This window comes from Mus pahari, chromosome 13 (genome assembly GCF_900095145.1).
Source record: "Mus pahari chromosome 13, PAHARI_EIJ_v1.1, whole genome shotgun sequence".
In the NCBI taxonomy this organism is placed as follows: Eukaryota; Metazoa; Chordata; class Mammalia; order Rodentia; family Muridae; genus Mus; species Mus pahari.
In genome coordinates, this window is record NC_034602.1 from 2,613,688 (window position 1) to 2,626,390 (window position 12,703).

Below are 12,703 nucleotides of genomic sequence, written 5' to 3' on the forward strand. Positions count from 1 at the left end.
ATATTCTATCTTGATTTAGTGCATTTGTTGTTTTGATTATTATGTGTCAGGAGGAATTTCTTTTCTGGTCCAGTCTATTTGGAGTTCTGTAGGCTTCTTCTATGTTCATGGGCATCTCTTTCTTTAGGTTCGAGAAGTTTTCTTCTATAATTTTGTTGAAGATATTTGCTGGCTCTTCAATTTGAAAATCTTCATTGTCATCTACTCCTATTATCTTCAGGTTTGGTCTTCTCATTGTGTCCTGGATTTTCTGGATGTTTTGAGTTAGGATCTTTTAGTATTTTGCATTTTCTTTGATTGTTGTGTCCATGTTCTCTATGGAATCTTCTGCATCTGAGATTCTTTCTTCCATCTCTTGTATTCTGTTGCTGATGCTCGCATGTATGGTTCCTGATTTCTTTCCTAGGGTTTCTATCTCCAGAGTTGTCTCTCTTTTTGTTTTCTTTATTGTTTCTACTTCCATTTTTAGATCTTGAATTTTTTTTTCAATTCCATCACCTGTTTGGATGTGTTTTCCTGTAATTCTTTCAGGGATTTTTGTGTTTCTTCTTTAAGGGCTTCTACTTCTCTAGCAGTATTTTCTTGTAATTTTTTAAGGGATTTTTGTGCTTCTTCTTTAAGGACTTCTACCTGTTTATCTGTGTTATCCTGTATTTCTTTAAGGGAGTAATTAATACCCTTCTTAAAATCTTCTACCATGATCATGAGATCCTATTTTATATCTGAATCTTGATTTTCGGGTGTGTTGGCATATCCAGTACTGGCTGAGGTGGGAGTGCTGGGTTCTAATGATGGTGAGCCCTCTTGGTCTCTGTTAATAAGATTCGTGCTTTTGCCTTTCTCCATCTGGTGATCTCTGGAGTTAGTTGTTATAGTTGTCTCTGGTTGGAGCTTGTTCCTCCTGAGATTTTGTTAGCCTCTGTGCACTCCTGGGAGTCCAATTCTCTCCTGAGTGTCAGTGGTCAGAGTACTCTCTATAGGCCACCTCTCCTCTGACGGGGAAAGTGCACAGATATCTGGAGCTCAGATATGCTTCCTGGCTGAAGATGAAGGCCTGAAATGGGGCCTGTCCCAGAAGCTCTGTTGCTTCTGCAGCCTGCTTGCTCTTCTGTGCAGACTGATCTCTGAGGGACCTGGGATACAATACCTTAAATCTTTGTTTTTTTAGGTGTGGCTAGTCCTTTAATATTGACAGATATTAAAGGCAGATGACTGTCCCTGATATGTTTGTTTTTGAAATTGTCTTCATGTGCTTGTGGTTCTCTCCTTTTGGCTTTGTTGTGAGATGTTTAATATCTCTTCTTTGGTGTTGCTGCCTTCCTTGTCTTCAAATTTTCCTTCTAAAAAACTCTTTAGGGCTTGATTGGTGGATGGATTCTGTTTTGTCCAGGAAAACTTTGGTTTCTCCATCTTTTTTGATTGAGAGTTTTGCTGGGTACAGTCACCTGGGCAGGCATTTTTTTCTCTTAGATTCTTCATGACCTCTTGCCAGCCTCTTCTGGCTTTCATAGTTGTTGTTGAGAAGTCTAGTGTAATTCTGGTAGGTCTACCTTTTTATGTTACTTGTCCCTTTTCCCTTGCAGCTTTTAATATCTTTTCTTTATTCTATTTACTCTTTTGATTATTATGTGAAAAGAGGATTTTCTTTTCTGTTCCCATTTATTTGGTGTTCTTGTACCTTTATGGCCATCTCGTTCTCTAGGTTGTGGAAGTATTTTTTTTTTCCTATGATTTTGTTGAAGATATTTTCAGATCCTTTGAGCTGGGAATCTTCATTCTCTATTCAAATTATTTGGTCGTTTCATTGTGTCCTGAATTTCCTGGATGCTTTTGATTAGAAGTTTTTATGTTTTGACTTTTCTTTGTCAGTGATGTCTATCTCTTCTACAGTATCTTTTCCACCTGAGATTCTCTCTTCTATCTCTTGTATTCTGAAGTTGATACTTACATCTGCAATTCCTGACCTCTTTCCTAGGTTTTCCATTTCAAGTTTGATTCCAGTTGTGCTTTCTTTATTGTTTCTACTTCCACTTTTATGTCTTGGATTGTTTATTCAATTCCTATACCTACTTACCTGTGTTTTCCTGTATCTATTTCATGGAGTTATTGCTATCATCCTTAAAGGACTCTATTATCTTCTTGATATAGGATTTTAGGTGGTCTTCCTGATTTTCAGGTGTGTTTTTCTATTCAGGGTATGCTGTTTTGGGAGAATAGGGTTCTAGTGATATTCATGTATATTGGCTACTGTTGCTTATGGTCCTATGCTTACCTTTCAACATCTGGATATCCCTGGTGTTTGTTGGTCGGCGGTACTCTCTGGAGTCTGTCTCTTTTGTCTCTGGGTTGCTTCAGGTCTCATGGTAGGCCTTCAGCCTTGGCTATAGTCTTGGCCCCACCTGTGGGGCCTTTCAATGGTGCACTCTTCACAAGGGTAGAGAAGTTGCTGACCTGTTTCCTGGCTGCAGTAGATCTCCTAGTAGGCCTTCAGACTGTTGGATCTTCAGTGGAGCAGTCAAGCTATTGTACAACTGCTCTGAGTGCAGCTGATCCTCAATTACTCTGAGTGCAGTGAATCTCCAACTGCTCTGAGTGCAGAGGTTTTTAAATCTACTTTGAGTATAGAGGGTTCTCTAGGGTGGATCAGGATATGTTATCTTCACTGGGGCAGACTAGTCAAAAGTCTGCACCAGCAGAAAGCACCAGGAGGAAGGGGCAGAAGGGATGAGAGGGTATAAGTACTCATTTTTAAGTGGATACTAGCCATAAAATACAGGTACCAGGTTACACTCAATAGAGTCAAAGAAGCTAATTAAGAAGGAAGGCCCCGCCAAAGGAAGTTTGCATCTCACTTTGAAGGGGGAATAAAACTGTCTTAAGATGCAGTTGGAAGGAGGGAACCTTGAATGAGCTTGATGTTTAGGGCATAATGGTTTTCAGGATCAGGTGTGGGGAAGCCAGGGAGAGATAGCTAGATGGCCATGAAAATGAATGAAAATATTCAACTGATGGCAGTGAGGAGATGGGGGGCTTCTCCAGGATGAGACAGAGACCTGAGATAAAGGAGGCACCCAAGAATCAATGGGGGTGACCTTACTGTAACATTGGGGATATGGATTTGAAGAGGCCAACACCTATAGTCAGACAGAAACACAAGTGGATTGATAGTAGCACTAACCCATTCATAAAACTTTCAACTCAAAATTTATTCTGTCTACAAGAAATTCAGGGATGAGTGATGGAACAGAGTCTAGGGGAATGGCCAATCAATAACTGACCCAATTTGAGACTCATCCCATGGCAAGCAGCTATCCCTGACACTATTAATAATACTCTGTTATGCTTGTAGTCATGAGCATTTTGTCTTCTGAAAGGCTCCACCCAGCAGCTGACCCATTCAGATACAGACACCCACAGCCAAACAGTGGACAAAGCTTGGGGACTCTTATGGAATATTAGGAGGAATGATTGAAGGCTCTAGAGGGAATAGGAACTCCAGAGGAAAATCAACAGCGTTAACTAACCTGAATCCTTTGAGATCTCAGCCAAATATCAGACTTGATGTGCTGGAGGGGGGGGGGCAGTTGCATAGTGGTTCCCACCTGCTCAGAAAATGGGGGAATGATTGTGGGATGGTGTGATCGGGAGTGTGTGACTGGGAGGGGGACAATGAGCAGGCTACAAAATGAATAAGTAAAAAATTTTAATTTAATTGAATATAAAGAGTTTCATTTCCTTGAAAATGATTTCTCAAGTTCTCATTATAAAAAGTAGAAATTTTCTCTAACTCCAAAAGTTAAGGTATACCTGTTTTCAGTTGAGAATGAAAAGTGAAAATATGCAGTCTTAGAAAAACAATTTTAACACAAGCTGTGGGTGAGTTTAATAAGAATTATAGCTCTCACTTTTTCCCTGAAGAGATTCAGCACAATTATTGCTAGAATTTGCCCTAGATTTGTAGCCAGCTACTGCAAGAGACAAATAATACTGTCACCAGAGTTAATTAAAATTTGTATTAATAAACTACAGTGGAATAAAATAAGAAATGACCAATTATTTTCAATGTCTCACTGGAATTAATTGTATTTGTTTTTAAATATATTTAACCCAATGTGACATTGTCCCATATTTCCAGTTTTTATTTCCTCCGCAAGAAAACTCATTAGCTTCTGTCATTATGATTTCCAGTGTGTCAATCCAAAGACCTACAAAGATTAAGTTTCCATGTTAATACCTAATAATTCCTCTATGGATTTTAATGAATTTCCAGGTACATGGCATTTGCCCTCAATTTTCTGTCATTATTTCAGAGGTAGGACTATACCATATATTTCTATTTTTCTCCTCACCTATATTTATTGTAATCATTTAAACATCTAAATATAATCATTTTATAAATGATATTCTGCAAGATTTGACTTATAAGGAATTCCCTTTTAATAGAGTAGACTTCCAATTACTTGGACTAGATGACATGCTCCTTCATCTATATCAGAATGTCAGAACATCAAAAGTGAAAACAACTCTTTTTCAATATTTGAGGCTTTTTTCAGAACATTTTTCTCTTATTTCAGAAAATTGAGTTCTTGATATTCAGAAATCTCTATCCCAACACTAAGCAATTGCTAGCATTCATAACAAAAGACCACTGATTTCCAGTTGTGAAATAAAATGAAAGTCAAATTGCCATGCCCAAATCTAATTGGACAACAATCTTGATAAATGTTCTGCCTTATCTCTCAGCCCAGGATATAAAGGCGTATTTTAACAGGTCCAGATCTCATCACAATCATTTTTAGTTGACACATTCTTGTTCACAATTGTGAAGCACACTGAAAATGTAATAGGAAATTATAATACTGGAATAACTAGAATTTTCATCTTTTTAAACATTTATCATGCCTATGTACTTGAAATCTTCAAATTTTCTGGTTATTCTGCCACATGTCTCATAAGTTACTATATACTATGTCAGCTCTGTGTGTTTAATTTTGACTGCACAACCTTGATCAAACTCCCTAGCAACCATTTTCCTTTTTGACCCACATGGTTGTTTGTAGTCTCACCTTTGTGAGCATCTTGATGTATGCAGCAACCTGTAACCCTATTGCTTTCTTCTATTAAGGGCCTCCTCACCACTCTTCCTGAGAACAGGCCATGGTTCTTACACCATAAATGAAATCTACATTGAGATTTCTGTTTACTGCGGTCTCCTACATGCAATCTCTGAACATGTATCAAATGGCTAGGATCTTTTGTCTCTCTGAATTCTCTCACTAGTCTCATTTATCTTAGCTCCTCTAGCCATAATTTGTGCCTTTGAGCTACCTCCCCATTAGATCAGGACTTTACTCACCTTAGTATCACCCTCAGCTCTGCATGATATATAAACTACATGCTAGGTAGACAATCATAATTCAAACATTAGCTAAGTTCTTTATGAATATTTTAACAGTATCTTCTCCTTTATGAAATTGAAAACATTCTCTTTTTCCATATGTCACAGTGCCTTTAAAATAGTAATAAAAATATTACAGACTGATGACTTAGTCCAGTTTTACTATGAGTATCTTCACAGCAGAGTAAGGAAACAGGAAAGGGGGAGAAAAACTGGTTAATAGATGAACCCTATGAACTTTAAAAGGTACATCAATTCGGTGAGAGTTGATTGGTAGAAACAGTCTCCCTATTGAGGAGAATAGAGAATAATGAAGTCACTACTAACCTCAAAGGAAGCAGGTAAGTTCCAGTTCAGGTTTCAAGTTTGGTTGTTTTTTTTTTTGTTGTTTGTTTTGTCTTGTTTTTCAGGAATAGAAAATGGATTGCTTACCTGGGAAACTCCTTAAGGAGGAGAAAGAATTTATAATTGAGTTAAGATAACTTCTCAATCTAAATGACATTGCTGCAAGAAGTCCAATACTGTTGTAATTTTTGTTATACTCAGCAAATGGGCCTTTATCCCACTGTTTCTCCCAGTGCTAATGGCTTCCCTTTCCTTCTCTGTCAAAGCCATTTTCAGAAGACAAGATAAGTAATGGTCTCTATCATTATGTATCATTAGGCAATTGTCATTCAGTTGAACTAGGCATTTTCTAGACATTGTGTATATGTTCTTGGCTTATGAGGGACAACTATAAGTCAAAAAAGGAGAATTGCCATGGTGTCCTCAGGCATGATTAATGGTTTACAATAAAAGAAAGAAAGAGAGAAAAAAAGAAAGAAAGAAAGGAAGAAGGAAGGAAGGAAAGAAGGAAGGAAAAAGGATTGTTAGCATTGTCATGATCAGCCCAGTCTAGCACATTTTTTCCCACACTCCAAGCCACCTCAGTTAATAATATGAAAATAGCAGCTAGCTGCAGTTACAAACTTGATGATAGCTTTGAATATAACCAGTGTTGAAAGAACAAACTATAAAAATTTAAAACTGCTATTAAGGTTGACATTCCTCTACCAGGTTCTCAACATATTCCTGTCTCCCAATTTTATGGCCATTTTTGTTCATTTGACATGCTGTTAGTCTCCCTTTTCCTCTATTTCTACTACATATTTCTCTTGAGAAAAGCTCCCTCGTGACTCACTAATATCTTAGTAGAAATCTAAATTTCATCGATACCTATTCTATAGACAAACACTTGTATAGAATAATTTCGTCTTCAAATGTGAGATTGTGTGTACACTAGGGACCAGGTGGAAGTATTTTCTTCCCACTAAACAAGAAGGAACAACATCCTCCAAACACCAGCTATAGTAATAGGTCCCCCTCTCTCCCAGTGAAACACTGCTGGCAACATCAGCCTGTTAGATCCCTCAGACAAAAGACAAACACAGTCTGAGAAAATGCACAGACTTAATTACAATGGAAGGTGGAACTCCTGAATCTGGACTCCCACTCATTTGAATCAGTGAAAATTCCAAATATTGGATGTGTTTTTGAAAGGTATGTAATAATGAAGAAACCTCAATAACTTCTAGGTCACTACATCTTTCAAAAGATGGGAATAATTTTTGGCTTAATCTCCTCTCTTAAATGCAGTTTGCAAAATGTGCAAAATGTTGCAAAATGTACAAAATGTTGAGTAATATAGATTCTTTCACAGCCTGTCACAGAATGTGACATGTCACAAATTACAGCTGTGGGTAGTTTCTGTCCCCTATGTGGCATCCCTTGCTCTACATTGAAGAGTTTACTGTCATTTATCTTAAGAGGGCATTACAAAGAGGATATTTGCTAACTTACCTTGGCTTAACTGGGCGTTAGCCACATGGTTAATTTGATTTAATGCTCAGATGAAATGAATACAAAATTATACTGAGAGATACAAAAGCATAGGCATGGAACATTTGTCTTCACTATTCTATTAATAGATGGAAATAAATAGCACAGTATTGTGTCAGACCATATAGTCTACATCTTTGTCACTCTACACCTGGATTCAGCATCTTCCAATATCGTGAAACTCTTCTTTATCACAAGTTGAAGACTCAAATTCAGAGCTTGACTTTAAAATTGAAAACAGATAACATTTGCAAGTATCTGCATTGTCTCAAATACCTGCATATTCACACATGAAAATAGATGAACACAGAAGAATTTTATTGTATACATAAACCATAGTGGTGAAAATGCAGATAAAATCCACATCTAAGCAAGACATCTCTGACTTTCTATAAACCTAATAGACACTAATGACCTGAAAGTAATCAGACTTATGAGTTTATTCACTTACAAAGACAGTTTTAGATCAGAGATAATCCTTCATAAATAGTTTTAGAGTCTGGAGTACTATCCCTTAGAGATATATGTATAGTGCTTTTTTAATACACATACATATTAATGTTTGAGATTGTAATATAATTATATCATTTCCCTCCTCTTATTTATTCCCTCCAAACACTTCCCATAAGAATCACTATTAAGCTAGCTATATAAAATCAGCAACAATTGATCAGACTATGTTGAGTCATTTTTTTCAGACATAGGAACTGTCTTTAACTAGAAAGAGATGGCCTCATTTACTGGATAAATAATGTGAACAAAGCACTCAGTATTTTTCTTTTAGAGAAACTGCAAGGTAATCATATTCATACAAATCTAAGTTCTGTTAACTTAAGATAGGTGAGTGAATGTATTGTTGTCTGTCTTTTTACCTGCAGCCTTATAATTAGCACCACACATAAATAAGTGTTGGGAGAGACACATATGTTTACCTAATTAAATGTTATCTAAAATCTACATGGTACCCTATAATCATTCATAATTATAATGTATCAAAGAAGCTTTATTATATTTTTTTCAAAAGTCTTCCACAACTTCCTCTGTTCATATGAAGCCTCTAATTTCATAAAGTCAATCTTGATTTATGAATGAAGGCATCAATCCTCCTGTGCTTAAACTCGAGTAGAATTCAACATAAGCTACTTCATTTCAATTACTAGATCAGTTTTTTTGATACAATAAAATTGTGAATGTTCATTGGGAACAATACATTGTGGAAGAAGGGGAAGAAAGATTGTAAGAGTCAGGGGAACAGGAAGTTGCTATGTGATTGCTTCCTAGAAGTCCCACAAACATGTCTCTCTAAACATGACCTGAACAAGGAGATATGGTAACATGGATGAGAGAAATCTCAGGAGTCCTCTTCTGATGTCCTCTTCTGGCAAGGGGGTGTACATGCAGACAGAGCTTTTGATGGATTGATAAAATAAGATATAATTGCAAAGCTTTAAAAAAGTGTAAGAAAATGAATTTGTCATTAAATGGAAAGAGAGTAGCGGTGACAGCAGAGAATAAATTGCTGCCTGTAATCTGCACCCTGTATTTATGCTCTGGAAAAGTCATGGTCTATCTACATATCTATCTACCTAGCAATCATCTAGCTATATGTCAATAATTTGTCTGTGTATTGTTATCTATCTGGTTACTATCTATTGATATACCTATCTATCATCTATCTTTCCATTGATCATCTGTCTAACTGCCCTCTATCTTTCAATTTGAGGAAAGTACTATCTAATTAAAATACATACAATCTGGTTTTATTCCTATTTCCCACTTTGCCATGTTTTGCTGGAAGTTCATTATCCCTGTAAGCTTTATAAAAATCCTTTTGAGTGGCTCATTAATATCATTTAACATATTCATTTCTTCTTTAAATTGGTAGCTGGTCTAGATAATTAATTATTTTAAGTTCAGTATTTAAAATGGATACCTATTATAGGAAGAATGTCTGTGCCAAGTGACTTGTACTAAATTCCTGTTCTCCACTGAAGTCTTATTTGGAGGTAGGATCTCTCAGTAAGTTATTAAGGCTAAATAAAGCCTTAAGAATAGGGATCTGATAAACAAGGACTAGTATTGCTGAAAAAAAAAACTCAGAGAAACGTTTTACATTTTCATTTTCATTTTTACTCCCCACCTTTCCATGTATCCACAGGAAAGGGGAATTTTCTATAACTTGGGAAACAGGCCTTACCAGAAATAATGGCTGCCACAATACTTAGGTTTGTTTTCTAATCTTCTGAATAAGGAAAAAGTAAATTTTTGCTTTTAAAATAATTTGTTGTATGGTATCATTTTTACAGCACCCCTTGCTTACTCATACCTCATAGGGACTAAGAATATTGATGCATGATTTTGACAGAAACACAGCTTGTTGCTACATTCTTAGTGGCAATATATTCTCCATTGATTGCTACTCAGATCCTTTATTTCATTACATTTTAAAATTGTGGTAGTTGACAATGTACCTTCCTTTGTTATCTAAAATACATTTATAAAAATCAAGTTATTCTCTCCTGTTACAAATAAATACAGAATAAATTTTGCCCACCAAACAATATTTTTACTGAAATTGTCACAAATTTATATTTAAGTGGTAATTATGTCATTTGGATCTGAGTCTTCTTTATAAGATTCTTTGGTTGGTTTCTTCTTTAGGAATTAAATAGTGGTGTCAGGGTTATTTTGTAAGTCACCTGCCTTAGATCTCATAGTGGGAGTTTAGATGGAAATTCTTGGTACCCTTCAAGGAGAATATTTAGAGAGCAAGCTTTGGTTATTAAGGACTCCTGTGGTGTTCTTGTTAAACTTTTCTCCATGTTTTATAAGTAAAATGAGAGGAATAAGAAAGAAACAAAAATTTTCACTGAAGCTTTAATGTAAGTATCAAAACTAGAAAACTATGCTTGACTTTGCCAATTAAAGCCTGTATTTCTATTCAAAATTAAAATTATTACCTATTTGATTTATCATGTAATATAAATTAGTAGTGTCAGAAAAGAAATATCATTTAAATTTCTTTCATATATTTTATCTAAAATAAACTTAAATGTCAGAATAGATTTCCCATACAAGGAAAGAGAGAAAGAGCCCTGGTCTGTGAGACATCAGAGAATCACCATCTGTCAATCAATGTTCTTGAGTTGCTACCATCTAGAGCTGTGTGGAACTAAATTTCTCTTGTTTGATATGAATAAACAAATAAATGGAAATTCATGCATGTTTCGGGACATACTGACAGTATGTATCTGTCAAGAAGTGTTTATTTTAACTTACCTTTCAAATTTGTCAATCTGAAATTATTTATTATGTTCTACTATTGCTTATTCAAGGTCAGCAGAATCTGTCTATAACTGGACCACCTCCCTTGCTCCTCAAGCTGATAAACTTTGTCTTATCTCCATGCCACCAGGCTGGCTGGAAGCATATCATTTGAAAATAACAATTTTTTTTAAAGCTTTAGATTTGCATTTTGCTTTTCATGTAATATAACATTATGGGAGTTTTAATCAGAGCTTTTATTTTCTCCATTAGTATTTTTCTTTATTGTTCCCATTTTATTCATTTTTAAAAATTGAGTCCATATTAAGTCTTTTGTTGACATATTACCCAAATTATTTGTTATTTTAAAGATTGCTTTCTAATTTGTCAAAAGAAATTCTCCTTGGGTTGGCTCTTATACCTCTTTGTCATGTCCCAGGTATTTTCTGTATTTTTTCACACTTTCCTACATAGTATGTTCTATATCCATCAAAAAGGTATAAGCATTGACAGTAGTATTGTCAGTTTTTCCAATGAGCTTCTGTTTCTTTTCTCTGTGAACAGAACTTTAAAATCATATTTGAACAGATGACATGGTGAAATGCTATTGCTTTAGACGGTCTCAGAAGACACAGTGTAGATATATGCACTAATATGCATGTTGATAATGTTGCTTCTCCTGTATCTAAAGTGATGCCATGAAGAAGACACAAAGTAGACTAGGACATCCATATGGTGGTTGGCTAGTTGACCACCAATCATCAAACACAATAGTAGCAACAGAGAGATTGATATGAGACCATAAAAAAAAATCTAACCAAAAAAAGACTTTTCACATAATTTTTCTAAATACAGACAAAAATGAGGTCATAGTGTGTTTAAGTTTGGGTTTTATTGCTATGAAGAGAGACTATGACCAAGACAACTCTTTTTTTAAAAAAATATTTACTTATTTATTTTATGTATGCGAGTATACTCTTGCTTTTTTCAGACACACCAGAAGAGGGCATCAGATCTTATTATAGATGGTTGTGAGTCACCATGTGGTTGCTGGGATTTGAACTCAGGACCTCTGGAAGAGCAGTCAGTGCTCTTAACCACTGAGCTATCTCTCCAGGCCCCCAAGACAACTCCTATAAAGGCCAAAATTAATTGGGGCTATCTTACAGATTCATAGGTTAAGTCCATTATCATCATGGTGGGAAGCATACGATCAGGTTGGCAGGCATGATACTGAAGTAGCTGAGTTCCACATCTTCATCTGCAGGTAGCAGAACAGGACTGTTACACACTGGTCAGGGCTTGAGAATAGGAGACCTTAAAGCTTACCACCACAGTGACATACTTCCTCCAAAAAGGCCTCTGAACAATCTTTTGGCAACATACTAAAATTCTTCTCCTCTGAAACCTCTTAAGCCAGGACCCCACCCTTCAAATGACTCTCTGAACCACTGTCTTTCATGTTTCTACTAGAATGGCCTATTAAGCCTCACATAAAGCATCCCAGTGCTTTCCAAATTCAAAGTTCCTAAGTTCAAATTCCACCAAAACCAAAAACAAATATCAAAACAAAATTAAAACCAAAAACAACAACAACAACAACAACAAAACCAAAAATCATGATCAGGTCTATCACAGCAATAACAAAGACCTTGTATTAATTTCTGTCTTAGTTTGTGTTTTATTCATTTGGAAAGACACCATGACCAAGATAACTCTTACAAAGGAAAACCTTTAATTGGTACTTGCTTACATTTTCAGTAGTTTATCCATTATCATCACGGCAAGTGGAATGGAGGCATGCAGATAGACACAATGCTGGCACAAGAGCAGAGAGCTCAACATCTTGATCCAGTGACATACAGAAGACTATCTTCCACAGGTGGTCAGGAGGAGGCTCCAGTTCTACAATGAGCAGAGCTCGAGCATAGGAAACCTGAAAATCTATCTCAAAAGTAATGCACTTACTTCAAAAAGGCCACACATACTCAAACACCAAACCTAATAATAGAACCACTCCTGGTGGGCCAAACATTCAAACCCATGAGCCTGTGGGGCTCAAACTTATCCAACCCACCACACAGAGTATGTAAGAATCTCTCTCTCTCTGTCTCTGTCTGTCTCTGTTTCTGTCTCTGTCTCTCTCTCTCTCTCTCTCTCTCT